Consider the following 27349-nt stretch of genomic DNA (forward strand, 5'->3'; position numbering starts at 1 on the left):
CCTCCACTGAGGAGGGTACTAAGATAGCATAAGAGAGCTTTAAAAAATGATGGGATAAACAAAAACAAACTAAAGATAGGAGATCACAAAGAGGAGAATCTCCACCACTGGAGACTCCGAAAAAAGACATAACCTTAGAAATATGGATACTTTAAAAACACCAGATAGATATCAATATACTGACAGTTGCCAATCTCGTTCCTTCCCTGACACACCGGATAAATGGAGTGACAGAGGACATTGATCAGAACACTGAAACGACTACGTGAAGCCGAAAAAGGACTCGCAACGCTCCTCAGAGACTTTCACAAAAAAGGAAGAGAAACTTCTGCAGCAAAAGCCCCAATTTAAAAAGAAAAATGTGGTAGCAATTTCAATCAAAGATGCCACTCATACTGAGAACGTTGTTGAAGAGCCGGACGTGGGCAGTGACTCTGCTAGACAGTGCAGCAGAGGTCACAATATGTCACCAGAGTCTTATAGATCTTCTGGATGTGACACTGACTAACGACTTCCTTGAAGTCGAGACAGCAGACAGGTGCGTCTCCCCACCCAACAGGGTTTACAGATTAAATATTCAGATCGAGGGAGACATTGAGTGCACATTTACAGAAATCTGGAGAAGACTAACACTAAATTATGATATTTTAGAGGCACAAAAAGATTGGCCACCTGAATTTGTCCACATGTTCTGACAAGGGGAAGATTTTATTCTGCCTTCTTTCTCAGTCCTAGGTCCAGACATAGTAAAGGAAGCTTACACCATCAATTGGGCTTTGGCTCAGGCTCCTGCGCTGAACTGCAACCACGTAGGGTGGGATAGTGATTCCCCCTACTATGCAATACCAATTAGATCTACTCCACAGTTCCAGCCTCAATATCTAACAGACCATGAAGCTAAAGTACCTGTGAGAGAGATTCTCATACAACTGGAATACCAGGGAGTAATACAACCCTGCATCTCTGCAATTAGTAACCTGTTATTCCCGTAGCCAAACCTGACCATTCATGACGAATAGTCTTAGGTTAAAGACATCTAAACAGTCATGCACACACATTTGCAATCCAAAATGCACACAGCAGATCACTTATCAACAATATAGTGCAAAAGAAATGCAAAACAACATTGGAATACTCCAATGTTTTTTTCTATCAAACTCTATCACCTGAAGGCTGTGATCTAAGCACTTTTAGTGCATTAGTCTCTCAGTGGCACTTTTGTCACCTGCTCCAAGGGTATTTGAACAGCCTGGGGTATTTTCTGCCTGTGTAACATTAATACTACATGATATTAATCCTGAGGCCTTGTCTTATGTTGATGACATTTACCTTACAGATGTCAACCTCAATGCACATTTGGCCCTGGTGGATCACATTGTTTTAGGATTCGCTGCCCAAGGCTACAAATTTAATTTTAAGAAAAATAAAATTGCATAAGTGTCCTTTTTCTAGGGTATGAATTATCTGATGAAGGCAAAAGCCTAGCCCCACACTTTCTCGAGAAGTGTGCGCAACTTCAAACACCAAAGACAATCAAGAAACTCCAGTCATTACTGTGTTTCTTTAATTTTGGCAGAGCATACATTCAAGATTATGCACAACACATAAAACCACTTTGTGATTTAATTTGTCCAGATTTTTCAAGCAAATGCCGGACACCAGAACATACATGCATACTTGGAGATTTGCAAAAAGACAAGCTAGAAGCACAGCACATACACATGTGACAACAAAACATTGTCATAAGAATAGTTCCTGGTTCCATTGGGTTTACCTATGTTATATTCAATGAGGATGTGAAGGTACCCATAGCCTACAAATCACATTTGTACTCCAATGCAGAACAACATTTTGCCCCAACACAAAAAATACTGACTTCTGTACGGATGGCAGTCATTAAAGAAAGGCCACTTTATTGCTTTTACCCCGGTACCACCTTGAGGTGGTTACCAAAGCTAGCTCTCCAGACACAAAAGCATTACACCCACACTGGATTCAAGGGGCAACCTCACTGACTGCCACTGAAATTACAGGCCCAAGAATTTCTGTAAAATTAATTTTAGAACCCTATACCTTCTGACATCATCCCTCTTGATCAATACAGAACAGCCATTTACACTGATGGTTCACCACATCTAGCTATAGGTGCAAAACACCCATACTCTTTTGCTTGCGCAGCTGTTAGTGGAGTCATGAGGGATGGCACATTCCTTCCTCAACATACCTACATGCAGACCCTAGGGTACTGTACTGCACAACTTGCAGAATTTAAGGCTTTCATTTTGCCAGTGAAACATACAGATCCTGAACAGCCCACATTGATTTTGCGTGATTAGTATTACTGTGTCCAGTCGTACAATGATTACTTACATCATTGATGCCTGTACGGGTTCAGAGATCCAAAGGGAACACCATCAAACACAAAAACTTGTGGGGGAGGGTAGCAGATCGTACGGACAAACTAACAAGAGCTCATATAGTACATACATTGGGCCATCAACGTGGAGGAGTACACATTGCAGGAAACACTTTGGCTGATGAAGCTGCCAAATCTACAGTAGCAACGGCATATGCTGCTGCAATTACTCGTTCTCAAACAACACTGGACAATGACACTTTGGCTAATATGAATGCCTCGGCTGAAGGCAAGCCCCTATCAAATGCATTATTATATTATTATTATATTATGCTAATTATACCTACCATCTCAATGCCCAAAACATTTAATTTGCAATCACTCCAAGGATATGCGATACTGTGATCCCCAACCAAGATCAGAGACCAGATCTCATTTAATGCAGCACATGAGAGTGTTGCTTCTGCCCATGCTGATGTACCAGCTACTATATCCCTGCTACAATAATGCTACTGGTGGCCAGGTCAAACAGTATGTCTTTTGCGGTGACATCTGTCAACAAATGAAAGGTTCCTTTATGAAGCGCCCACCACAGACATCCCTCCTAGTCTCAAACAAACCACCACAATGTGTGTACCTGGACAATTGTGGTCCCTTACAATCTGATGGTGCGTACAAATACATCTTAGTCGCTTTTGGTTCATGTTCTAGATTCCTGTGGATATGACCACTATGATTGGCTGATGCCCGAACTGTCATTAAAGATTTGCAAGTCTTCATCGGGACATATGCAGTTGCAGAACTCCACTTGGAGCAGGGCCCTGTTTTTGCCTCCAGGGTATTCAGAGACACCATGGCAATGATGGGTGTTCCATTTCATTATTCCTTACCGTAAATACTGAGGCAAATTCTGTTGTGGAGAGGAAAAACCAAGGCTTAAAGCAATCTTTCTGATCACAGTTGGCTTCTTCACCCATACGGGGTCCAGAGAACACTAAATTATCAGCCCAGAAGGTCCATGGGAGGATTTCCCCCTTACACGATCTTATTTGGGATACCTATGTAACACAAAAAAATTCAGTGATGAAAATTCAACTGCCCAAGTTGCCACCTTGGGAAAGACGGATTTGGCAACATCTACCGTCTGGGTTCTCAAATTTAGGGATCTGGGACGAGAAAAGATTGCTGTAAAAAAGGAGTCTGGCCCATTCAATAGAACATTGGTTCCAGTCCTGGTAATACATGGTACCAGAACTGTCATAATACCTTTGCTGCCTAGTTCTAAAGAAAACCATTTTGTTTCAATTGCCAACGTCAAAATGCACCATGTGGCAGATCCTGCACAGTAGACCACGAGGATTCCTGGGTAGTTCCCTAACCTCCCCCACTACCCAACGGGATATGCTTTATCAAGCACTCAATTATGCTTCTACAAGTACCAGTACAACTGCTGTCTCCCTGAGCTTGGAGAGGGTGGAGAATGATCTTTTGCTACTTCCTGTCACCACTTCTCACAAACATCCAAACTATTGATCTCTACTATTCCAATTTGACACAGACAGATGTAATTCTTTATTATGAACCAGCACCACTGAGTCCATCTATCAGTTCTTCACCGGCTCCTGTCTTGGTACAAACTGCTTCTGGTTACTTTCTCGAGATGGACAACTTTTTTTCAAATTCTTTTGCATTTGCAACTGTTTCAGCAACAAGTAAACTTTATAACTGGCTTAAAAAAACAATTATTTGGTCCATTCATGGTACTATCTATGAATAATACTGACATGGCTTGGGTTCCTGCTTTGGTTTGTTTTTGTCATTGTTGAAGTCAGCGGTCGATCCATGGCAGAAGTCAAAGAGGGAGATGCAGAGGAACTCTGGTGAGCTCTTGCATTCGTTATCTGACGAGGAACCCACAGGAGAGAACCTAAGTAGCCCTCAGAGGAGGATTGGCTACCTAACCAGGTAAAAGCCTATCAGGAGGGGTCTCTGACGTCACCTGCTGACACTGGCCACTCAGAGGTTTCCATTGTGCCCTCACACCTCTGCATTCAAGATGGCAGAGGTCGGGGACACACTGGAGGAGCTCTGGACACCACCCCTGAGGTGGTGATGGACAGGGGAGTAGCCACTCCCCTTTCCTTTGTCCAGTTTCATGCCAGAGCAGGGGCTGGGGGATCCCTGAACCAGTGTAGACTGGTTTATGGAAGGAGGGCACCATCTGTGCCCTTCAAGGCATTCCCAGAGGTCAGGAGAGGCTACTCCTCCCAGGCCCTTAACACCCATTTCCAAACACCCTCTCTCAGAGGAAATCCTTTCTTCTGCCTTCCTGGGACTGGGCTGCCCAGACCCCAGGAGGGCAGAAACCTGTCTGAGGGTTGGCAGCAGCGGTATCTGTGGAGAAAACCCCAGAGAGCTAGTTTGGCAGTACCCGGGGCCCATGCTGGTGCCCCGGGGATGCATGGAATTGGCACCCCAATACCAGATTTGGCAAGGGGGACAATTCTATGATCTTAGACATGTTACATGGCCATATTCGGAGTTACCATTGTGAAGCTACATATAGGTATTGACCTCTATGTAGTGCACACGTGTAATGGTGTCCCTGCACTCACAAAGTCCGGGAAAATTGCCCTGAACAATGTGGGGGCACCTTGGCTAGTGCCAGGGTGCCCTCACACTTAGGAACTTTGCACCTAACCTTTACTAAGTGAGGGTTAGACTTATAGGTGACTTATAAGTTACTTAAGTGCAGTGTAAAATGGCTGTTAAATAACGTGGACGTTATTTCACTCAGCCTGCAGTGGCAGTCCTGTGTAAGAATTGTCTGAGCTCCCTATGGGTAGCAAAAGAAATGCTGCAGCCCATAGGGATCTCCTGGAACCCCAATACTCTGGGTACCTAGGTACCATATATTAGGGAATTATAAGGGTGTTCCAGTGTGCCAATCAGAATTGGTGAAAATGGTCACTAGCCTGCAGTGACAATTTTAAAAGCAGAGAGAGCATAAACCCTGAGGTTCTGGTTAGCAGAGCCTCAGTGATGCAGTTAGGCACCACACAGGGAACACATATAGGCCACAAACTATGAGCACTGGGGTCCTGACTAGCAGGATCCCAGTAACACGGGCAAAAACAAACTGACAGACAAGTAAAAATGGGGGTAACATGCCAGGCAAGATGGTACTTTCCTACACTCGACATAGACAAGCTTTTATCAAATTGTTTTGCATTTGCAACTGCAACTGTTTCAGCAACAAGTAAACTTTATAACAGGCTTAAAAACAATTATTTGGTCCATCCATGGTACTATCTATGGATAATACTGACATGGCTTGGGTTCCTGCTTTGGGTTGTTTTTGTCATTGTTTTCGTTCTGCTGATAAATAGTCATTATCTTGCTGAACTTGTCCCTTGTGAACATTTCAGCCGTTCCAATTCCTGGTGGCATTGTGTGGGATAAAGTACCATGTGATGGTTCTAAAATCATTCAAATTCCATATATCTTCAAAGTTTCTATGAATTATATTATTATACCTGGGGCTGGTTCTTATGCTTGGAATGTTAAAACAATAGATTCCATGCTTTCTGAGCTTGAATATTATAGTGTACTTGAACGTCAAGATGTATATATGAATATTGGAAATTATGGGCAAATGTTGTGTTACCACCATTCTGCACATCACTTTCTGCACCGAGCTAGTACCGCAAGATCAGTTTTTAATTACACATAATGAGAACATTGTCTGACTCTGCCAGTGGGAAGTTCCAAAACGTGAGTAGAAAAGTTAGCATATTTTTCTGGGCATGATGCTAAAAATACAGTCATACTATTTCAAATTGCCTCCTTCTAAAGTGAGAAAGGTATTGTTAACTGACACCAAATTAGTTTATTCAGACACCTTTGTTTCCCGGTTGGCCGTTGAGTGCTATGAATTCTGGAAAACTCTGTTGGGTTAAAAAGCATATAGGGAACATGTGATTGGAAGATACAGGGTAGGGAAGCTTCATTTAGAGAATGCCTTATTGCCTTACAAATAATATTTCTGAATGATGCAATTCAACAAACAATCTTCCTGGGGATAGCAAAAATAAAAGAACTGCATTTCACAATTGTCAAACACTTTGGTTATTGTAGCCAGTGGACACAAATGGTTGCCAGGTATATTTTTGTTATTTCCACACGGGAATTCAGAGCAAGCCACCCGACCCTCGCTATTTCACAGTCCAAAACTCAGGCATCATTACTACAACATATAGGGCCTGATTCTAACTTTGGAGGACGGTGTTAAACCGTCCCAAAAGTGGCGGATATACCACCTACCGTATTACGAGTTCCATAGGATATAATGGACTCGTAATACGGTAGGTGGTAAATCCGCCACTTTTGGGACGGTTTAACACCGTCCTCCAAAGTTAGAATCAGGCCCATAGTGTGGGTAAACTTTGCCTGCAGTGGCTATGTTCCCTCACATTAGCAGCTATCGAAGAACACCTTAGTCTCCTTTAAGAAGAAGTAAATATACAAGGTGTCTTGCTGGATCACAGAAAACCATGCTCAAAATGTTTTCTATATGTCATCTATGATAACATTTGGAAGCTTTCACAAAAAGAAGCTGAAGCACGTTTAAGGCAGATTGACAAAGAAAACATAGAGAAGGCTTTAGCCATTGTCAATAATTCCATGAACAGATTGTCCAACCGCATTTACAAGCTAAATAACATTGTGTCATTTGCAATAGACATCATTCAAAATGATAAGTCATTTTTACATCATGGACAGAGTCAACATAGGTCCATTATGTAGCTGGGTTGACACTGTAGATTCTCAAAAGTGGCCATGTGCCCTGGCAGCATGTTAACTCTACTGAGTTATTTGCTGCCTTTAACTTGACCAGACAACAACAGATAATGGCTAAAAAAGAAGCTAGTTACATCATGCTCAACATCAAAAAATTGAAAAAGTTGCCTTTTACTGTAGCGGAAATTCCATCAGAGGTATGACTAATATGCAGGGTAAAAAAAAAACTCAAATTTCCACATTTCAGTTTAGCAAGTGTGTAAAACATCTTGCACTTGGCAGATTTGAGCAGTTAGAGGACAGTTACATCTACAAGCTGTGGGAGTTGCCTTTCATTTATATGGGTCTGAATGGTGAAACTAGATCTTTCTTAGCAGAAAAAAATGTGAGACTATTGATAGTCATTCCATGATTTACAAGCAGGTCACCTTGCACTGCACTTATAACGCTGCCATGGTGAATACAGCATGCTATCTGAACGGTATTCCCATCTCTTTGATTCACCAAGTATTTCAGATACTTTTGAATGGAAGTTATGTGATGATGAACAGTGAAAGCTGTTGCAGAATGAAGCCTAGATTTGCCTACGTTATTTTGGTTTCTCAAATTGTAACTTGCTGCGGCCATGTGTTATGTCCTCTCACACAAGAGATAGTAGTAGCAGAAATGCGGCCGCAGTTTGCTTCTTCAAATGTAATTTTTGACAAGCTGAGCAGACTAAAGGTGCTACTGTTTCAAAAACATGTAGCTCTGACATCAGCCAGAGAGACCTATGACCTCCAAATTGCAAGGTAATTAGCAGAGATAGAGTCCTTATTAAATACAATCGTCACCAACCATTTTGGAGAGTTGGTGAACAGAATTTTCAGCTCATCCAACACTGCGGTAATTGTGCACTTTTTTAAGGCTTAATTTTTTAGCACCTTCTACACTATATTTGGCGTGATAGCTTCAGACATCCATTCACTCTTTTCAAGAGTCTTTGGTGGATTGCCAATAATTTTGGCCTTGATTGGTGGCATTCCACTGTTGCTATTTTGATGCGCTGTCCTATCTGAGAAAAGCGGAGTACTGGAGCTCCCACCAGCCCGCCTGTTCATGATCGCATGATGCAGTACTTCGGAGCTTCATTGCTGGAAGACCTTTAGCTGAATTGATCATTGACATTCTGGCCTACACTGACCTGTGTGCAGCCCATTTTCCACTGCTTGTAGAGCTTCTTCGAGTGTGCACCAAAGGTCTGTCTTGCCGTGCAGCCTGTGCCTTCTGTGGACACAGATCTGTTAATGTTCTCAAAGAGGGCTCAATCACTGACATGTCCATTGAGACTCAGGTTGATACATGAGGCGTCCTATGATCCAGCTCTTGTGGATTTCCTAGCTTCTTCACCATCTGCTGCTGCCAGGAGTGTGGCCTCCCCAGCTGGTCCTCTGGTTGAGGCTTCTGTACACATATGCTCTGTGGATCCTTTAGCTAATACACTGGTTAACTTGTCCCCTGCCGAGGTGGAATCCTTCTTGGTTTCCATCACCATTGAAGACATCGGACATTTCCTGCAGGACCATAATTACTGTTGAACCTGGTTGATTAGTATTTTTTGTTTCAAATACTAAATTTTCCTTTAAATTGGCCTGCCTTGCTTATCATTTTTGACACTTTTACTCATTCATGTATATTTTAACATGCATTTAGTTTTTTAAGCTTTAGGATCATTTTTAGGATAACACTCTTGTCTCGATAATGGGTAGGGTGTCACCCGTTAATTTTACACTCCGCTTGGGCACACATATTTTAGCTTAGCTTAGGCCTGCGGTCTGTGCCCTGTTACCTACATATGTGCTCTGATTTCATTTACTCTGTTTTATTCATTGTTACTTAGCCTGCTTTCAGCTGGGATGTTTTTATTTTCTTATCAGCTGCAACTTTGTGATTCTGTGAAAGCATTATTATTATTATTCTGTGCATGACATTCAATCAATCAATCAATCAATCAATGTATTTGTAGAGCACACTACCCACCCGTAAGGGTCTCAAGGTGCTGAGGGGAGGGGGGGTGCTGCTCGAATAGCCAGGTTTTGAGGCGCTTCCTGAAGGTCAGCAGGTCTTCGGTCTGTCGTAGAGGCAAAGGAAGGGTGTTCCAGGTCTTGGCAGTGAGGTGGGAGAAGGATCTGCCTGCGGTGGTCATTCTTTGGATGCGGGGGACGGTGGCGAAGGCGAGGTTGGCTGAGCGGAGTAGGCGGGACGGGGTGTAGAAGGTGAGTCGTCTGTTGAGGTAGGCTGGACCGGTGTTGTGGAGCGCCTTGTGTGCGTGGGTGAGGAGCTTGAAGGTTATCCTTTTATTGACGGGGAGCCAGTGTAGGTCTCTCAGATGGGGAGTCATATGGCTGTGGCGGGGGCATAGAGGATCAGGTGCGCGGAGGCGTTTTGCATGCGTTGCAGTCGTTTGAGGAGTTTGGCCGGGGCTCCTGCGTAGAGGGCGTTTCCGTAGTCAAGTTTGCTGCTGATGAGGGCCTTGGTGACTGTTCTTCTTGTATCTGTGGGGATCCATCTGTAGATCTTGTGGAGTATGCGGAGAATGTTGAAGCAGGATGAGGAGACGGGCTCTGACTTGCTTGGTCATGGAGAGTGTTGAGTCGCGGATGATGCCAGGTTGCGTGCATGGTCGGTGGGTGTCGGGCTGCTCCCAGAGTGGTCGACCACCAGGAGTCATTGCAGGCTGAGGGGTTGGAGCTGAGGATGAGGACCTCCATCTTATCTGAGTTCAACTTCAGTTTGCTGTTCCTCATCCATTCGGCGACGGCCTTCATTCCTTTGTGGAGGTTGGATTTGGTGGTGCGGGGGTCCTTGGTGAGGGAGAGGATCATTAGGGTGTCGTCGGCGTAGGAGATGATGTTGAGGTTGTGTAGCCGGGCGACGTGGGCGAGCGGGGCCATGTAGATGTTGAATAGTGTAGGGCTGAGGGATGATCCTTGGGGGACACCGCAGATGCTCTTGGAGTCTTTGGATTGGAAAGGGGGTGGCAGACGCTCTGGGTTCTGCTGGTGAGGTAGGAGGTGGTCCACTCCAGAGCTTTGTCCCGGATCCCTGCGTTGTGGAGGCGTGTGCATAGAGTGCGGTGGCAGACGGTGTCGAAGGCGGCAGAGAGGTCCAGGAGGATGAGGGCCACGGATTTGCCATTGTCAAACATGGCCCTGATGTCGTCGGTCACGGCGATGAGGGCAGTTTCGGTACTGTGATTGCTGCAGAACCTTGACTGGGATGGGTCCAGGATGTTGTTTTCTTTGAGGTAGTGGGTCAGTTGTCTGTTGATGATCTTCTTGATGACCTTGGCCGGGAATGGGAACAGGGAGATGGGACGGAAATTCTTGAGTCTCTCGGGTCCTACATGGGTTTTTTGAGTGGGGTATTGATCTCAGCATGCTTCCAGCTCTCAGGGTAGGTCGCGTTCTTGAAGGAGATGTTGATGACTTTGCGGAGGTGGGGTGCGATGGTGGCGCTTGCTTTATTAAAGATGTGGTGAGGGCATGGGTCTGATGGAGATCCAGAGTGGATAGTACTCATGGTTTTGATTGTGTCGTCTTCGTTCACGTTGGCCCAGACGAGCAGGGGGTCGTAGCTGAGGGTGGGTGGAGAGTCTGAGGAGTCAGTGGTTGGCGCGGTGGTCTGGCTGTTGAAGCTGTCATGGATGTCTGTGATCTTGTGGTGGAAGAAGGTGACGACGGAGTTGTACAGGTCTTCTGATGGTGGGATGTCGTTTGTGCTGGAGCTGGGGTTGGAGAGTTCCTTCACGATGTTGAAGAGCTCCTTGCTTTTGTGTGCGTTGTTGTCAAGGTGGTTTTTGAAGGAGGTTTTCTTGGCAGATCTGATGAGGTGATGGTGTTTGCGGATGGCATTCTTGAAGGCAGCATGGTTGTCCTTGTCTGTTCGAGGAGCCACTTTCTCTCCAGTTTCCGGCAGGTTTGCTTGGAGGCTCAAAGGTACGAGGTGAACCAGCTGGCTTTCTTGTTGCGCCTCTGTTGGAAGTTTTATTGAGCGGGGCGAGAGTGATGGCGCAATCTTCGATCCAGCTCCAGAGGTTGCAGGCTGCGAGGTCGGGATTGGTGGGTTCGGTGGGTGGTTTTCTGGCGAGGATTGTGTTCAGCTGGTCTTGGCTGACTTTGCTCCAGTTGTGGCGGGGGATCTGTTGGGTGCGGTGGTGCACTGTGAGTTTCCGGAAGGTGAAATGGATGCAGCAGTGATCTGTCCATGGGAGTTCAGTGGTGTGGCTGAAGGTGACGTGGGGGCTAGCGGAGAAGACGGGGTCCAGCGTGTGGCGGCAGAGTGTGTTGGAGTAGTGACGAGTTGTCTGAGTCCAAGTGTGACGAGGTTGTCGATTAGGGTGGTGGAGTTGGGGTCGTTGTTTTTCTCCAGGTGAAAGTTCAGGTCGCCAAGGAGGATGTAGTCGGCAGAGGCTAGGGCGTACCTGCTGACGAGGTCGGCGATGGAGTCGTAGATCTGAGGCTGTGGTCAGGAGAGTCTATAGATGAGAGTTCCTCTGAGGGTGGTGTTGGGGTTGATGTGGATCTGGAAGTGCAGGTGTTTGGCGATGCTGAGGGTGTCGTCGGTGCAGGTTGGGACCCTGCTGGTGTTCTTGTGGACGATGGTGATCCCGCCTCCGACTCCGTTTGTGCGATCCCTGCAGGTGATCTTGTAGCCATCTGGAATGGCTATGGTGATGTCTGGGGCCTGGAGGCGTTCATCCAGGTCTCTGTCAGGAAGGCGACATCCAGGGTGGAGGTGTCGAGCAGGTCCCACAGTTCGACGGCATGTTTGCGTTCGGAACGGGTGTTTAGTAGGCTACATCGGAGGTAGTTGCGGTCTGTCTCAGTGGGTGGTTTGGCGATTTGGAGGCTGGTGAGGCTGCAGTTCTGGCAGGTGGAGGGTCCCTGGGTGGCCTTAGGGGAGGCCAGGAAGTAGGCGTGTGCTTGTCCAGTGTTGAGTGCGAAGAGGGTGCTGGCGGTGTAGTGGTGTTGGTTGCCATGGCGGTCTTGGGGAACAGGGGTCCTGGTCCTGGGCGCAGTCTGGACGCGGACGGGCTCAGACGGGCTTGCCTTGAGTGTGCCTTCGGCGTGCCAGCGGCTCACCTGCCGCGCACATCCACTGCGCAGCCATGGCCGTACAGTGGCTGCCATATAAGGGGAGGTAGGAGGGAGGGGCAGCTGGGAGATGGGAGCGGGTCAGCAAATGTGCAAGTGGGGGGCAGGGACGCAGGGACGCAGCGGCGGGGATAATGAGAAAAATCAAAAAGAGAGGAATCCTGGAAATTCTGGAAAATGAAAGGAGGAAGCCTGGAGCAGCGGCAACCGGCACAAGGTGCAGGGGAGCGACCTGCCTGAAAGCAGGGTCAAGGGTCGCTCTCTTCACCACGCAGCGGCTGCTATAAAGGGGGAGGTGGGAGGGAGGGGCAGCTGGGAGTAGGTCAGCGAATGGGCGAGTGGGGGGAGGGGCTGCTGGAATGCAGTGGCGGGAAAGGAAATCGAGGACGATGGAGGGGGGCGGGTCCGAAGGGACACCGCAGCTGGGATAATGAGAAAAATAAAAAAGAGAGGTAGCCTGGAAAGCCTGGAAAATGAAAGGAGGAAGCCTGGAGCAGCGGCAACCAGCACACAGTGCAGGGGAGCAACCTGCCTGAAAGCAGGGTCAAGGGTCGCATTTCACCATGTACCCCTGTACAAGGTTGACAAATTCGAGTACATGGTAATCCAGATAGCAATTGTTGCCACAAGAGTTTGTAAACATTCCAACAGTTAAGCACTTGCCCACATCAGGCCTTTTCACGGAACAAAAATACTGTTTAGGCCAAGGGACAATAGAGAGGTCATTCCAGACAGTATTCTGTCCACGCTGCATGTCATTGCATTGCTGACCTCTGCCCTGTCTCTACAGGCAACCCAGGTGATGGCGGGCATTCGATATGTTGGGACTGTTTACTTTCTTCTCGCTGGTCACCACCATTCTAATACTGTTATACCTCATTGCCCTAACAATTTCAGCTCCCATATTTTATCGTAGATTGCAGTCTTTTCAATAAATATTTTGAAAACCATTCTGCATCTCTTTCTTTGACCTATGTGTGTGTATGAGACCTTTTGCTAGCGAGAGAAAGGGATGAGACTTGTCGACCATGACTTCCCCTGAGAAGCCACAGAGTGTCATGCTTCAGGCTGCCACAAATTACCTCTTCTTTAAGGTTTGGATGAGGTGCTGCTAGCTAGCTGAAAGGGTTGGGCTGACAGCTGCCAAGGGGTGTGGGATTGACTCAGTCACCCACAAATGGTGGTGCTGCACCCCTAATCAAGCAGTCTCGTTCTAACAACGGGAGTCCTACGACAACCATGACTCCTTAGCCCTGGTTGAGGTCCCACAGGGACCCGACTGGGGCAAAATCTTTTTTTAATTTTTGGCATAATTTTATGGACGATTTGTGAATCCACTGCAATTTTTTTTCCAGCACTTGTTTTTCATTTGCCCTCCCCGGTGGGCCAGGTCCCAGGGGGAATATGTGTAATGAAGGCGAGGGAGGCGAATGTGGTCTCACTCCCCAGTCCTATTATGACCCTTGGACCTGCCACTCATGAGGACATGGTCAATAGTAAAAATGGGGTGGGGGGGTCTGCATGGCCCCCTGGTGCGCCAATTTTGGCCCCAGGGATCTCAACTTCTGGGGCTTGGCCAATATGCACACTAGGTCAATTTCGACCCCAAGGACTAATCCCCTGGGCTCAGCCATTAAAAAAATGGGGAAGGGGAGCCACAATACCCCCATCCCTGGTCAGCGTTCAGCCCTGAGATCCCATCCCCTGGGGCCTGGCCATTCAATGCAAAGGGAGGGAGGCTGCAAGTCCTCCCTCCCATAACCATAAATGCCCCTGGAAACCCCATCCCTCAGGGCTGGGCTTTTGCTATGTCCTGATGATGAGGCTGGGATCGTGGGGGGTCCCATGCGGATTCCAACAAAAAGACACTGGGTGCCCTGGGTGGGGCAAGGGCACCCACCATTGACTGACGGGGCCATGAGGATTGGGTACCCAGGGCCGAAATCAATTTGGGGAGGGTGAATGCACAGCAGTGATATTATCAATGATATTAACAATAATGTCATAGAAGACGTTATGACTATTGCAGTTGGTGGAGGTAATTAACAGTGCATGGTGAGGATGGATGTTATACTTACCTTAGAGCATGAGTTATAGTTTCTTGAGATAAGTATAACTGCTGGACGTCCATGGTTTTGTGTGTGTAAAATCAGAACCTAACTATAAAGCCCTTGTAACCTTTGGCTTCTAGATTCTTTTTTACCTAAAGTAATATTTAATTACCATATGATCATCCAACCGCCACGGTGTATGACAAAGCCCTGCAGCCAACCGCCCTACATGCAGCCAATCCCACATTACTCATGGCCTTCTGCTGTTCGTGACAGGGCGTTGGCCACAGGGCCAACCCTCACGTGCAGTCAACCCCAATGCAGTGCATGACCTTCAGCCTGCAACCATATGCTGTGGCCAAACCCACAAAGGCCACCTGGGCAGGCTGCTTTTCACCCCAGGGATCCCATCTCCCAGGGCTTACCTTTATTTTTATGGGGCAGAGGGGCATGCAGCCACTATACCTTGGCCAATTTTGCCCCGGGGACCGCCCCCAGGTCTCAGCCCTTTGAAAATGTGGGAGGGGGAACAAGGTCCTAATCCTGGGCTGGTTTTGGCCAAAGAAACCCCATCTCCCAGGGCTCAGCCAAAGTTAATAAGGGGGAGATTGTCACACTTCCCCCCCGGTCCCCACACCCCAGGGCCTAGCCAATTACTTAAGGGTGAGAGGACCATGTCGCCCCCTCCCTGGGCCACTTTTAGCCCCTAGGACCACACCCTCTAGGACCCGGCCAATTACTAAAGGAGGATGGGGGCTTTGCAACTCCCCTCCCTGGGCCAATATCAGCCTTGGGGATCCCATCCCTCAGGGCCCGGGCAATAACTAAAGGGTGAGGAGGCCATTCTGCCTCCTCCCTGGGCTGATTTTGGTCCCTGGGACCCCACACCCCAGGGCCATGTCCAACAAAGTGCGGGTGGTCTGGTGCCTACCCAGGGCACCAACCATGTCCTTGTTGGTGGGCCACAGGGAGTGGTCCAAGGCTCCTATGGCCTCAGTCACCTCCCGAATTCTGAGGGATCCGGCAGTTCAAACAACAGCAAACCAGCAACAAAATAGGATCAGAATGTATTACTGCAGGCCCTGGCTGTTTAATATTCACTTTCCAGAAATTGCTTTGAGCCTTTTTTAATGTAAACATCAGTCTAGTTAGATTAGACTTCTATACAGCCAAACCGGTGGAAGGCAGAATGAGTAGGAAGCCTGAAGCCTTATTAGTGGAGAACGAAAGAATTTAGAAGGTCAATTCTGCATCTCATGTTGCTGTGACAGAAAAAAGCTAGGCTGCCAAAAGGGAGCCAGTGCAGAGGAAAAGGCAGGATTGCATTGTATTCCCATAAATGCAGCACATTCCTGCCCTTTCCCTGACACACAGTGAAAAGCAGTGCAGCTAGGTTGGTGACTTACTGTGCTGCACTGCGTGACTTTTACATAAATAGGCCCCTTAGGAGCTTATTTACAAGTGGCTTGCACCACTGGTGCGCCACTTTCTATGATGCACGGTGGCGCAGGCTGCAGGCCCATAGCTACAAGGTCAAGCAAAGCCACTTTGCAAGTTGCTGAATTGCCTTACTTTACTTCAAAGAGGTGTTCCATGGGTGTTGCAGTGGGTGTTTCCATGCAACACCTGTGGATTTTGATGCATTCCCACGTTTACAAGGTTTTTTAAACATGGGAATGGGTCAAAAGCCTACGCTACCCCAGGGGTGGCGTAAGGGTGGCACAACGGGGAGAAATATCTTTATTTCTCCCCGTTTTTTACTCTATGCATGTTGCATTTCGCAACATGCCTAGAAAGAGGAGAACACCTCTCATGATTGTTTTTGTACAGAAAGGTGCCCCTTCCTGCACAAAAACAATTATTACTGCAATGCAGGCACTCTTGCATCATGGTGCAAGGGTGCCTGCATAGGTGCATGGCCGCAATTTGAGCGTAAGCACAGGGGAAAAGGACAGGAATGCACCCTACCTTGTAGAACCAGCGCATTTCTACCTTTTTGTTTTTACGCATGGGCAGTGCAGCAAGAAGGCTTGCAGTGCTGCCCTGCACCAAAACATTGCAAATGAGGCCATTAGTATCGACTACACAATGCAGAGCCATGCAGAGTGGCTTTTCGTGGTTTATTAAATGCCATAAAGGATTTTGTATTGGGGTCCGCCACAAAAGTGGCATAACCCAGACGCATAACATAGTAAACTTGAGCCTCATTGACTTTGGTGTTTCTAGTTACTCGAAATGCTTTTTGACGAGATTCACTCTTTTTTGTCCCTGTGTTTCCTATTTACTTATGTTTTCACTATGATTCCTGGTTAGAATGAATACTTTCGTTGTGATTTGTATGCCTACGTTCTCTTTGAATAGAAGACTGCACAGAATTTGATGTTGAGTTACGAACCTTTATGATCTAGAAGTTATTCTTGATAGCACATAATGACGTCACGCTCTTTCACCTTTTTGTCTTTTGTCTTTCTGCTCTTAGTTTATTATAATAAATGAAAAATGCTTTGTATCATCTGGTATTGGTAAACACTGAGGCACTGACGTCTTTGGCATGATCTGCCATTATATTAGGGTAGCAGTGCAGCTTGCCAGTGGGACGGCGCTAAAATGTGCATTGGTAAGTGTTGTAATACCTCAGTGGTATTAACACATGTTTTAAGTGACTGTTCAGCAAGGCCCTAAAGGTAATGTCGACTGCTTGCAAGAATCTCTCCTGCATAATCTATTGTCAGTGGTCTGCAACACTGTAGATCATTGCCATCACCTTCATCTTGCTTTAGGATAGAATCCAAACATCGGGACAGGCTTCAAGTTGTGATATTGTACACTTCAGACTCTCAACAGGAGAAAAAACTCTTGTATAATTCCACATCGGTCAGTGTTTTTCCACGTGCTCTATAACATATAAATGCTCCTACAGTTGAAGGTTTACGGAGTCTGGACGATCACAATGAATCGTCTTCTTGCTCCTGCATATAAGGTGCAGCGTGTAGTAAAGTACCATCTTTCTTGGCATGTTACCCCCAATGTCTACCTGTTTGTCAGTATGTTTTACCTGTCTCACTGTGATCATGCTGGTCAGGACCCCAGTGCTCATAGTTTATGGCCTAATGTGTGTGTTGTCAGTAGTGCTCAACTGTGTCACTGAAGTTCTGCTAACCAGAACCTCGGTGCTTATGCTCTCTCTGCTTCCAAATTAGTCACTATAAGTCCTTAGTATATGGTACCTAGGTACCCAGGGCATTGGGGTTCCAGGAGATCCTTATGGGCTGCAGCATTTCTTTTGCCACCCATAAGGAGCTCAATCAAACCCTTTCTCAGGACTGCCACTGCAGCCTGCGTGAAATAGTGTACACACTATTTCACAGCCCTTTTCACTGCACTTAAGTAACTTATAAGTCATCTATATGTCTAACCTTCATTTCCTGAAGCCTAGGTGCAAAGTTACTAAGTGTGAGGGCACCCTTGCACTAGCAAACGTGCCCCCACGCTGTCCAGGGCCAATTCCCCAGACTTCGTGAGTGCAGGGATACCATTACACGCTTGCACTACATTTAGGTCAATACCTATATGTAGCTTCACAATGGTAACTCCGAATATGGCCATGTAAGGTGTCTAAGATCATAGAATTGTCCCCCGATTCCGAAATCTGGTATTGGGGAGCCAAATCCATGCATCCTGGGGGATCCACCATGGACCCCCAGTACTGCCAAACCAGCTCTCTGAGGCTTGCACTGCAGCTACAGCTGCTGCCACCTCACAGACAGGGTTCTGCCCTCCTGGGGTCTGAGCAGCTCAGTCCCAGGAAGGCAGAACAAAGCATTTCCTTCGGGAGCAGGGTGTTACACCCTCTCCCTTTGGAAATAGGTGTAACAGGCTGGGGAGGGGTAACCTCCCCAGCCTCTGGAAATGCTTTGAAGGGCACAGATGGTGCCCTACTTGCATAAACCAGTCTACACTGGTTCAGGGACCCCCAGTCCCTGCTCTGGCACGAAACTGGATAAAGGAAAGTGGAGTGTCCACTCCCCTGCCCATCACCACCCCAGGGGAGGTGCAAAGAGCTCGTCCAGTGTGTCCCAGACTTCAGCCATCTTGTTTTCCAAGGCATGGGGACACTCTGGAGGCCTCTGAGTGGCCAGTGCCAGCAGGTGACATCAGAGACTCCTCCTGATAGGTCCATACCTGATAAGGGAGCAAATCACCCTATCAGGGCTATTTAGGGTCTCTCCTGTGGATTTCTCTTCAGATTCTGCTTGTAAGTTTCCACCAGAAACCCTCTACAACTGCTGCTTCAGCTTCTGACTGTCGGCTCAACCGCAGACTGCTCCAGGAACCGCTGTAACTGCAACAAAGTATCCAGAAAGGCTACTGTGGCCCTGCAACTTCAGCTCCAGCCAGCAACTGCAACAGTTTCCAAGGTGTGCATGCTCCGAGGACTCCCTGCCTTCACCCTGCACCAGAATAACTGATGCAATCTCTTGTGGAGTGACGGAGTCACTTCCCTGCTCTAGCAGGCACCCTCTAAGACAACAACCGATTCTCTAGGACTTCTCTCCTGGTGAGGAACATGATCCCTGGAGCACAGGTGGTAGACCCCTTCGACCCAGACTGTCCTAAGGTTCAGCTGTCCAAATTTGGCAGAGGTAAGAGCTTGCCTTCCTGATTTGCGACAGTACCCCTGTGCACCGCGTCATCTCTAGCTCCTAGAGGCCTCTGTGCACTATTTGCAAGAATCCTTTGTGCACAGCAGGGCCTAGGTCCCCAGCACTCCATTCTGTGATGCACAACTCGCTGAGTTGTTCTCCAGCGGCGTGGGACCTTCATTTGTAGTGCTGCAGCAACCACAATTTGTATCTTATTTGTCACCATGTCCTGGGACTCCCGTGGGTGCTGCCTGGTCATCTGTGGGTTCCCTCCAGTGTTGGGAGCCCCCTCTGCTTCCTCAGCCGAGTTGAGGTCCCCAGGTCCCTACTGTCTCCAGGCAGTGCCATTTTGATGCAAACCGCAACATTGCTTGAACCAAGGCTTGTTGGACGAATCCAGCACTGCAACTTGCCTGCATCCAACATCTCGATGTGGGACATCTCTTGCATCACGCAGGAACCCGCAGCCATCTTCTTTGGTGCTCTTCTGCAGACTACTTCTAACCGGAGAATACTCTTTTGCACCATCTTCTAGGTTGGCAGGGGCTCCTGTCCTTCCTGGAATCTTCTGAGACTTCTGGACTTGGGGGGTCATTACAACCCTGGCGGACGGTGTTAAAGCGGCGGTAAGACCGCGAACAGGCCGGCGAAAAAAAAAAGGGAATTATGACCGTGGCGTAAACCGCCAACAAAGACAGACACTTTAACACTCCGACCGCCACGGCGGTACAGACAAACATCGTGGCGGTCACTGCCAACAGACAGGCGGGAGACAAAGTACCGCCCACAGTATCACAACCTACCAATCCGCCACCTTTTCCGAGACGGATTCACCGTGGATAAAAACACGGCAGAAACAGCCATTTCAATGGGAAAACGTTCACCTCTACACACTTCACGAGGAAAGAGGGCACCATGGAGCCGGAACTCCAAATACTCCCTGCAATAGTCTTCCTGCTCCTGTACGATCATCATCAACGGCGGCGCCGAAGACAACGGTGAGTACTGCACCTACGACATAGGGGAGGGGGGAGGCAAAAGTCAGGGACACACACACGCAACACCCTCACCCCCACCCGACCCTCACCCACTACAAGACACACACCAATGCATATCCAAACATATCAGTAACAACCCCAAAACCCCCCGGAAGAATGCAAAGACAAAAGGAAACGAGTGCAACCATTGTAATGTATCAAAATACGGTAAGCAAATATATACAGATATATATACACATTAAACAGAATATACATCACGATTAGTAGTGCAGGTATGCACCATTCAAAGTCCGTGGACCACTGGGCCCAAAATGCATGGGCGAGGCCCACACACGATACCTGAGAGAACACTGCAGGGGCATCAGATCGAAATACAACAGGCACCTCAGGGGGAAGGGACGGGGGGGCACCTCAGCCGGATGACAGCACCACTCCAGATCCACGAGGGGGCTCCATGCCCATTGATGTATCCTGGGGAGTGCAAAGCCACAGTCTCTCAAGTCTCTACAGTGGGTGGCTTGCCCACTGTACCATCCTGGGGAGTGCAAAGCCACAGTCTCACAAGTCTCTACAGTGGGTGGGTTGCCCACTGTACCATCCTGGGGAGTGCAAAGCCATAGTCTCTCAAGTCTCTACAGTGGGTGGGTTGCCCACTGTACCATCCTGGGGAGTGCAAAGCCACAGTCTCTCAAGTCTCTACAGTGGGTGGGTTGCCCACTGTACCATCCTGGGGAGTTCAAAGCCACAGTCTCACAAGCCTCTACAGTGGGTGGGTTGCCCACTGTACCATCCTGGGGAGTGCAAAGCCACAGTCTCCCAAGTCTCTCCAGTGGGTGGGTTGCCCACTGTACCATCCTGGGGAGTGCAAATTCACAGTCTCTCAAGTCTCTCCATTCGGTGGGTTGCCCACTGTACCATCCTGGGGAGTGCAAAGCCACAGTCTCTCAAGTCTCTCCAGTGGGTGGATTGCCCACTGTACCATCCTGGAGAGTGCAAAGCCACAGTCTCTCAAGTGGATGACAGTCTCCACTGGTTCTGGAGGGGGACTGGTGCCCAGAGTGCTTTATCCTGTTAAGGACTGAGGTAGTGGATGCTGTTCTCCACTGGTTCTGGAGGGGGACTGGTGCCCAGAGTGCTTCATCCTGTTAAGGACTGAGGTAGTGGATGCTGTTCTCCACTGGTTCTGGAGGGGGACTGGTGCCCAGAGTGCATCACTCCCCCCGTGACGGTCCCAGTTCCGTCACTGCCCCTGCCACACATGGGCTAGCGGTGCTTGAGTTGGCGGTGCTTGCCCTGTTCAGCGGTGCTTGACTTTGCTGTCTCTGACCTGTTCAGCGGTGCATGCCATGGCGGTCTTGGCCCTGTTCAGCGGTGCTTGCCCTGTTCAGCGGTGCTTGCCATGGCGGTCTTGGCCCTGTTCAGCGGTGCTTGCCCTGTTCAGCGGTGCTTGACTTTGCTGTCTCTGACCTGTTCAGCGGTGCATGCCATGGCGGTCTTGGCCCTGTTCAGCGGTGCTTGCCCTGTTCAGCGGTGCTTGACTTTGCTGTCTCTGACCTGTTCAGCGGTGCTTGCCATGGCAGTCTTTGCCCTGTTCAGCGGTGCTTGCCCTGTTCAGCGGTGCTTTCCATGGCGGTCTTTGCCCTGTTCAGCGGTGCTTGCCCTGTTCAGCGGTGCTTGACTTTGCTGTCTCTGACCTGTTCAGCGGTGAATGCCATGGCGGTCTTGGCCCTGTTCAGCGGTGCTTGACTTTGGTGTCTCTGACCTGTGCAGCAGTGTTTGCCATGGCGGTCCCTCATTGCCCAGCGGGGCTGTGGCTGCCGGGGCCTTCCTGGGCACTGACTCTGGCGGTGGTTTCCTGACCAGTGACGATGGGACTGCCCTCCTGGGCACTGACTCTGGCGGTGGTCTCCTGGCCAGTGACGATGGGGCTGCCCTCCTGGGCACTGACTCTGGCGGTGGCCTCCTGGCCACTGACGATGGGACTGCCCTCCTGGGCATTGACTCTGGCGGTGGCCTCCTGGCCACTGACGATGGGACTGCCCTCCTGGGCACTGACTCTGGCGGTGGTCTCCTGGCCAGTGACGATCGGGCTGGCGGTGGCCTCCTGGGCAGCGGGGATGATGGCGGCCTTCTCCGCCGTGCTGCTCTTCCCAGACTTTGGCGCTTTCTTCTGCCCCTTCTCACCTTGGGAGGAGTCACAGCTGAGTGGACACTCCCCCCGGGACCCTTGTGAGTGGCTTTGCCGGCTGGAGTCTTCCCCCTATCCCGTCGGGCACTGTCCAACTTCTGGTGCTTCACAGGGGGGGGGACTGGCTATGCTTTGGCTCCGTGTCACACTGGCTGCCCTGGTGCCCGGTGCACTCCACATACCTCTAACAGGCACCACTGGTACCGGAGATTTTTTGGCTGAGGTGCTAGTACAGGACCTATGAATTGGAGGGGGGGTGGTGGGAAAGAGTTCAAGGTTGCTCAGGAAAAGTTTCTTAGGAACACTGGTACGGGTAGCTGGAGGGGGTCTGGGAGTGGAGGAAGAGGAGGTCGTTGTAGGAGGTGTAACTTTAGATGATTTGGGTGCACGTGCATGTGCTGGAGACTGTCGTGAGGTGGATGGATGTTGGGTGTGTGTGTGCCCGCGTTTGTGTACTTTGGGAGGGGGCGTCACAGACACACTGGGAGAGGACACAAGGGACGTGTAAATGGTAGTGGGGGTGGTGAGTGCAGGTGAGCGGGGTGTGGTGGTGGGTGTGCTGGTGCGGGTCCTAGTGGCTGTAGTGGTAGTGCATGCAGGTGAGAGTGTAGACGACACTGGGAGGGAGGAGGGAGACAACTCCAGAGGCACCGGGTGTGGCTATTAGGGGACTCTGGTTACCCCAACCTGTCATGGTTACTGACCCCAGTGAGGAATCCCAGGACCAGGGCAGAGGAACGCTACAATGAGGCCCATGGGCGGACTAGGAGGGTGATCGAACGCACCTTCGGCCTCCTGAAGTCCAGGTTCAGGTGTCTGCATTTGACAGGTTGATCCCTATTCTACTCACCAAGGAAGGTGTGCCAGATCATCATCGCCTGCTGTATGCTTCACAATATTGCTTTGCAACGCCAGGTGCCTTTTCTGCAGGAGGATGGTCCAGATGACGGTGTTGTGGCAGCTGTGTAGCCTGTGGACAGTGATGAGGAGGAAGCAGAGGAAGAAGACATTGACAACAGGGACTCAGTCATCCAGCAATATTTCCAGTGACACACAGGTGAGAACACTTTCTTGACTACTACAAGTACTTTCACCTCTATCCTGTCTGTCAATTTCAAGCAGTATTTGGTAACTGAGTTGTACATTTCCATTACGGTTTCACAGGTGTGGTACCAACGTGTGTCACCTGCTTGCATCCTTCATGGACTTGTGATGTGTGACATAGGTATGTTGACATTACATTTGAGAACCGATTTTGTCACTGTCATAGCTAATACACATTTTCTAAATCACAGACTGACTCCAGATTGTTTTGTGCTTTAAGGGTGTTTATTGAAGTGCTAAATATTGGAGGGGGTGGAAAATTGGTGTGGGGTGATGGTGGAGGAATGTCCATGGCAGAGTCCAGTCTATTAGTCTCACAGGTGCACTGCCCATATGGGCATAGGAAGTGGAGCTGGGGCAGTTCCAATATGGACAGGGTTACAAAGTGGGACAGTGGGATGACAATCAGGGTGGTCTCATTTCTTGGCGGGGGTCTTGCCATCGTGCTCTGTCCTGTTCCTGAATCTCAGGGACCGCTTGCGGGGTGGTTCTCCATCTGCAGGGGGTGGGGTGCTGGTGTGGTGGTCCTGTGGCGGGGCATCCTGTCGACTAGCGCCGGAGGAGGTGGTGGGCAGTTCATCGTCCATGCTAGTGTCAGGGGCCTCTTGGAGTGCCACGGTGTCCCTCATGGTGTTCTGTATGTCCTTCAGCACCCCTACGATGGTGCCCATGGCGGAGCTGATGGTTCTGAGTTCCTCCCTGAACCCCAAATACTGTTCCTCCTGCAGGCGCTGGGTCTCCTGAAACTTGGCCAGGACCGTAGCCATCGTCTCCTGGGAGTGGTGGTATGCTCCCATGATGGAGGAGAGGGCGTCGTGGAGAGTGGGTTCCCTTGGCCTGTCCGCCCCCTGTCACACAGCAGCCGTTCCAGTTCCCCTGTATTCCTGGGCCTCCATCCCCTGGACCGTGTGCCCACTACCACTGCCCTCAGGTCCCTGTTGTTGTTGGGGTGGTGGGTTATCCTTGCTTCCCTGTAGTGGTGGACACACAGCTGATTGACGTGTCCTGGGGACGGAGGTATGGGCCCACTGGGTGGGTGCTGTGCTGGTGTTTCCATAGGGTGGAAGGTCTGTGTTGGGCTGTGCCTGTGCGAGGGGAACCGACTGTCTTGAGGCCCACGATGGGCCGGGCTGGTCATCTAGATCCAGTTGGCCAGAGCTGCTGTCATCACTGTGGGACTCTTCTGTTGGTGGGGTGGAGATGTCTGGACCCTCCTGTCTGGTGACGTTAGGTAGTGGTCCTGCAGGGGTGTAAAAGCATGATTATTGCATCTGTGTGTGTCATGGTGTGTAATGGGTGGGTGAGCGTGTACCCCAGTGCTAGCATTCCTGTGTGGGGGCTTGTGTGATGATGGTTAGGGGGGTGTTATGGGTATTTGCAGTGGGCATGCTTTAGTGAGGGGTGTCCATGCTTTGTTGTGTCATGCAGGGCTTGGTGTTGGGATGGGTGGTTTGTGTTATTAGTACATTAGTACATTAGTGAGGAGTTGGAGTGATAGGGGAGGGAGTGAGGGTGGGGGTGCGTGATAGCATGCAGGTAGGGTGGGGGATATGATAGTTAAGATTTGACTTACGAGTGTCCATTCCTCCACCGACTCCTCCGAGGCCCTCAGGATGCATGATGGTCAAGAGCTGCTCCTCCCATGTTGTTAGTTGTGGGGGAGGAGGTGGGGGTCCGCCGCCAATCCGCTGTACCGTGATGTTGTGCCTGGAGACCACGGAACGCACCTTCCCCCGTAGGTCCTTCCACCTCTTCCTAATGTCCTCCCGATTTCTTGGGTGCTGTCCCACTGCGTTGACCCTGTCGACTATTCTTCGCCATAGCTCCATCTTCCTAGCTATGGAGGTGTGCTGCACCTGTGCTTCAAATAGCTGTGGCTCTACCCGTAAGATTTCCTCCACCATGACTCTGAGCTCCTCCTCGGAGAACCTGGGGTGTCTTTGCCGTGTCATGGGGTGGTGTAGGTGAAGTGTGGGGTGGTGTATGTGGTGATGAGTGTGGTGATGTGTAGTGGTGTGTGGTGTTTTGTGCGTGGATGTTGTGTGGGTGATGGTGTTGTGTGCTTCTGTGTGGTGGGGTTGTCTATGCTGTGCTCTCTCTCTGGCCTTCGTCAATACTTTTTGGTCGTAGGGGTTTGTGGGTGATGTGGGTGTGTGTTTTATTTTGTGTTGGGTGTGTGGGAGTGGTGTTTGTATGTGTATCAGGTGTGTGTAATTCGAATTGACCAATGTGGCGGTGTTTTAGAGATGTGTGTGTATTTTGAGAACGGCGGTGTGTACCGACAATGGAATACCGCGGTTGAAAGACTGCCGCGTGGATTTGTGGGTCGTGAAAGCATGGGCGTGTTTCTGTTGGCGTGACAGTGGAGGATTTGTTTTCGCCAGTTTATCACTGACCTTTGGTGTGGCGGACTTGTGTGGGTGTCTGAATTTCGGCGGATTCCGAGATGTGGGTCAGAATAGCTGTGGCGGATTTACGCGGCTGCGGCGGTGTATTGGCGGTCTTCTGCACGGCGATAAGCGGCTTTTACCGCCAATGTTGTAATGACCCCCTTGGTCTCCTCTCTTCACAGGTCTTCAGGTCCAGGAATACACCAATTGTTGCTTGCAATCTTGCTTGGTTCTTCCAATAACTCTTATCATGAATTGTAGTGTGTCCTAAGGAAACTTGCAGTACTTTACTCCTACTTTCCTGGGCTCTGGAGTGGGGTATTTTACTCAACTTTGTGGTTTTCTTATACTCCCAGCACCCTTCTATACACTACACTTGCCTAGGGGGGAATTCATGATTTGCATTCCACTTTCTTAGTATATGGTTTTTGTTACCCCTCGGCCTATTGCATCCTATTGCATTCTATTGTATTTTCTACTGTTTGAACTATTCCGTGACTATTTACTTACCTGATTTTGGTATCTACTGTATATTGTGTATAATACTTACCTCCAGAAGGAGTATTGCCTCTAAGATATTTTTGGCCTTATGTCACAAAAAAAAGTACCTTTATTTTTAGTAACACTGAGTATTGTCTTTTATTGTGTATAAGTACTGTGTAAATATAGTGGTATTGCAGTAGCTTTGCATGTCTCCTAATTCAGCCTAAGCTGTTCTGCTACAACTACCTCTAGACAGCCTAAACTGCTAGAACACTGACTACATTTCACTAATAAGGGATACCTTGACCTGGTATAAGGTGTAAGTACCTTAGGTACCTACTACAAACCAGGCCAGCCTCCTACACAGTGTTTGGCTCTGAATTCACAGTGCTGTTGTAGTTTTAGGTGTTGGGCCATAGGTCCTCCCTGTAGCCCCTGAGAGATGGGGAACTAAGTAAGTACTTAATATGAGCTCTGGGTTTTTAACCTCCCTCATTGTATTCAGGCGGCGATGCTTGTGGTTCTTTCTCTTTCCAATCAAAACCACCCAGAAAGGCTGCTTACATCACCCAGTGTTTTTTCTGCTGGTTATTATTTAAATCAAAAACTGCAGCAGGTGTTGGACCTCTCTTCTGAGCAGTAAGAAAATAGGGGAAATTGACCACTTAGGTGATTCCGAGCTGCTTTTGATTCATTTTGCATTGTGCTCATATCAAATCAAGTTTAAAGTGGCGACCATGTGCCGATCCACCACCTCCCGTGTACAAGCTATGGGGATGATGGGCCACTGTTTTTCCAGTTTCTCTTGACAGCCTCCGGCATCTGCACACCAGAGGGAGGCTACGGCATGCAAGAGAAGCTCTATGTCCACAAGCTGCCATCACCCAGTGCAGATCCTTGGCTGACATGAGTCTCATAACGTTGAATGAATGGTACGTTTGTAGAGCACACAAATGCCTGAACAGGGTTCCCTGGCACTAAAACCAGGTCTGAGGTTTCTGACTGTCGGATTACTCAGTGTTGAAGAGACAGATTTTAATTTGTTTGAGGAAGATGCTCTCCGAACAGAAGATCAGACGTCTGAAGAGAGGACATTCCAGGTCTTTGCCGACAAAGGAACTACTGCTCATCCATGTTCATCAGGAATATGGGATCATCAAGACCCTGCTTCCGGATGATCTGAGGGTGCATAGGGAAGTGT

The sequence above is a fragment of the Pleurodeles waltl genome, chromosome 4_2 (genome assembly GCF_031143425.1).
Source record: "Pleurodeles waltl isolate 20211129_DDA chromosome 4_2, aPleWal1.hap1.20221129, whole genome shotgun sequence".
Lineage (NCBI taxonomy): Eukaryota > Metazoa > Chordata > Amphibia > Caudata > Salamandridae > Pleurodeles > Pleurodeles waltl.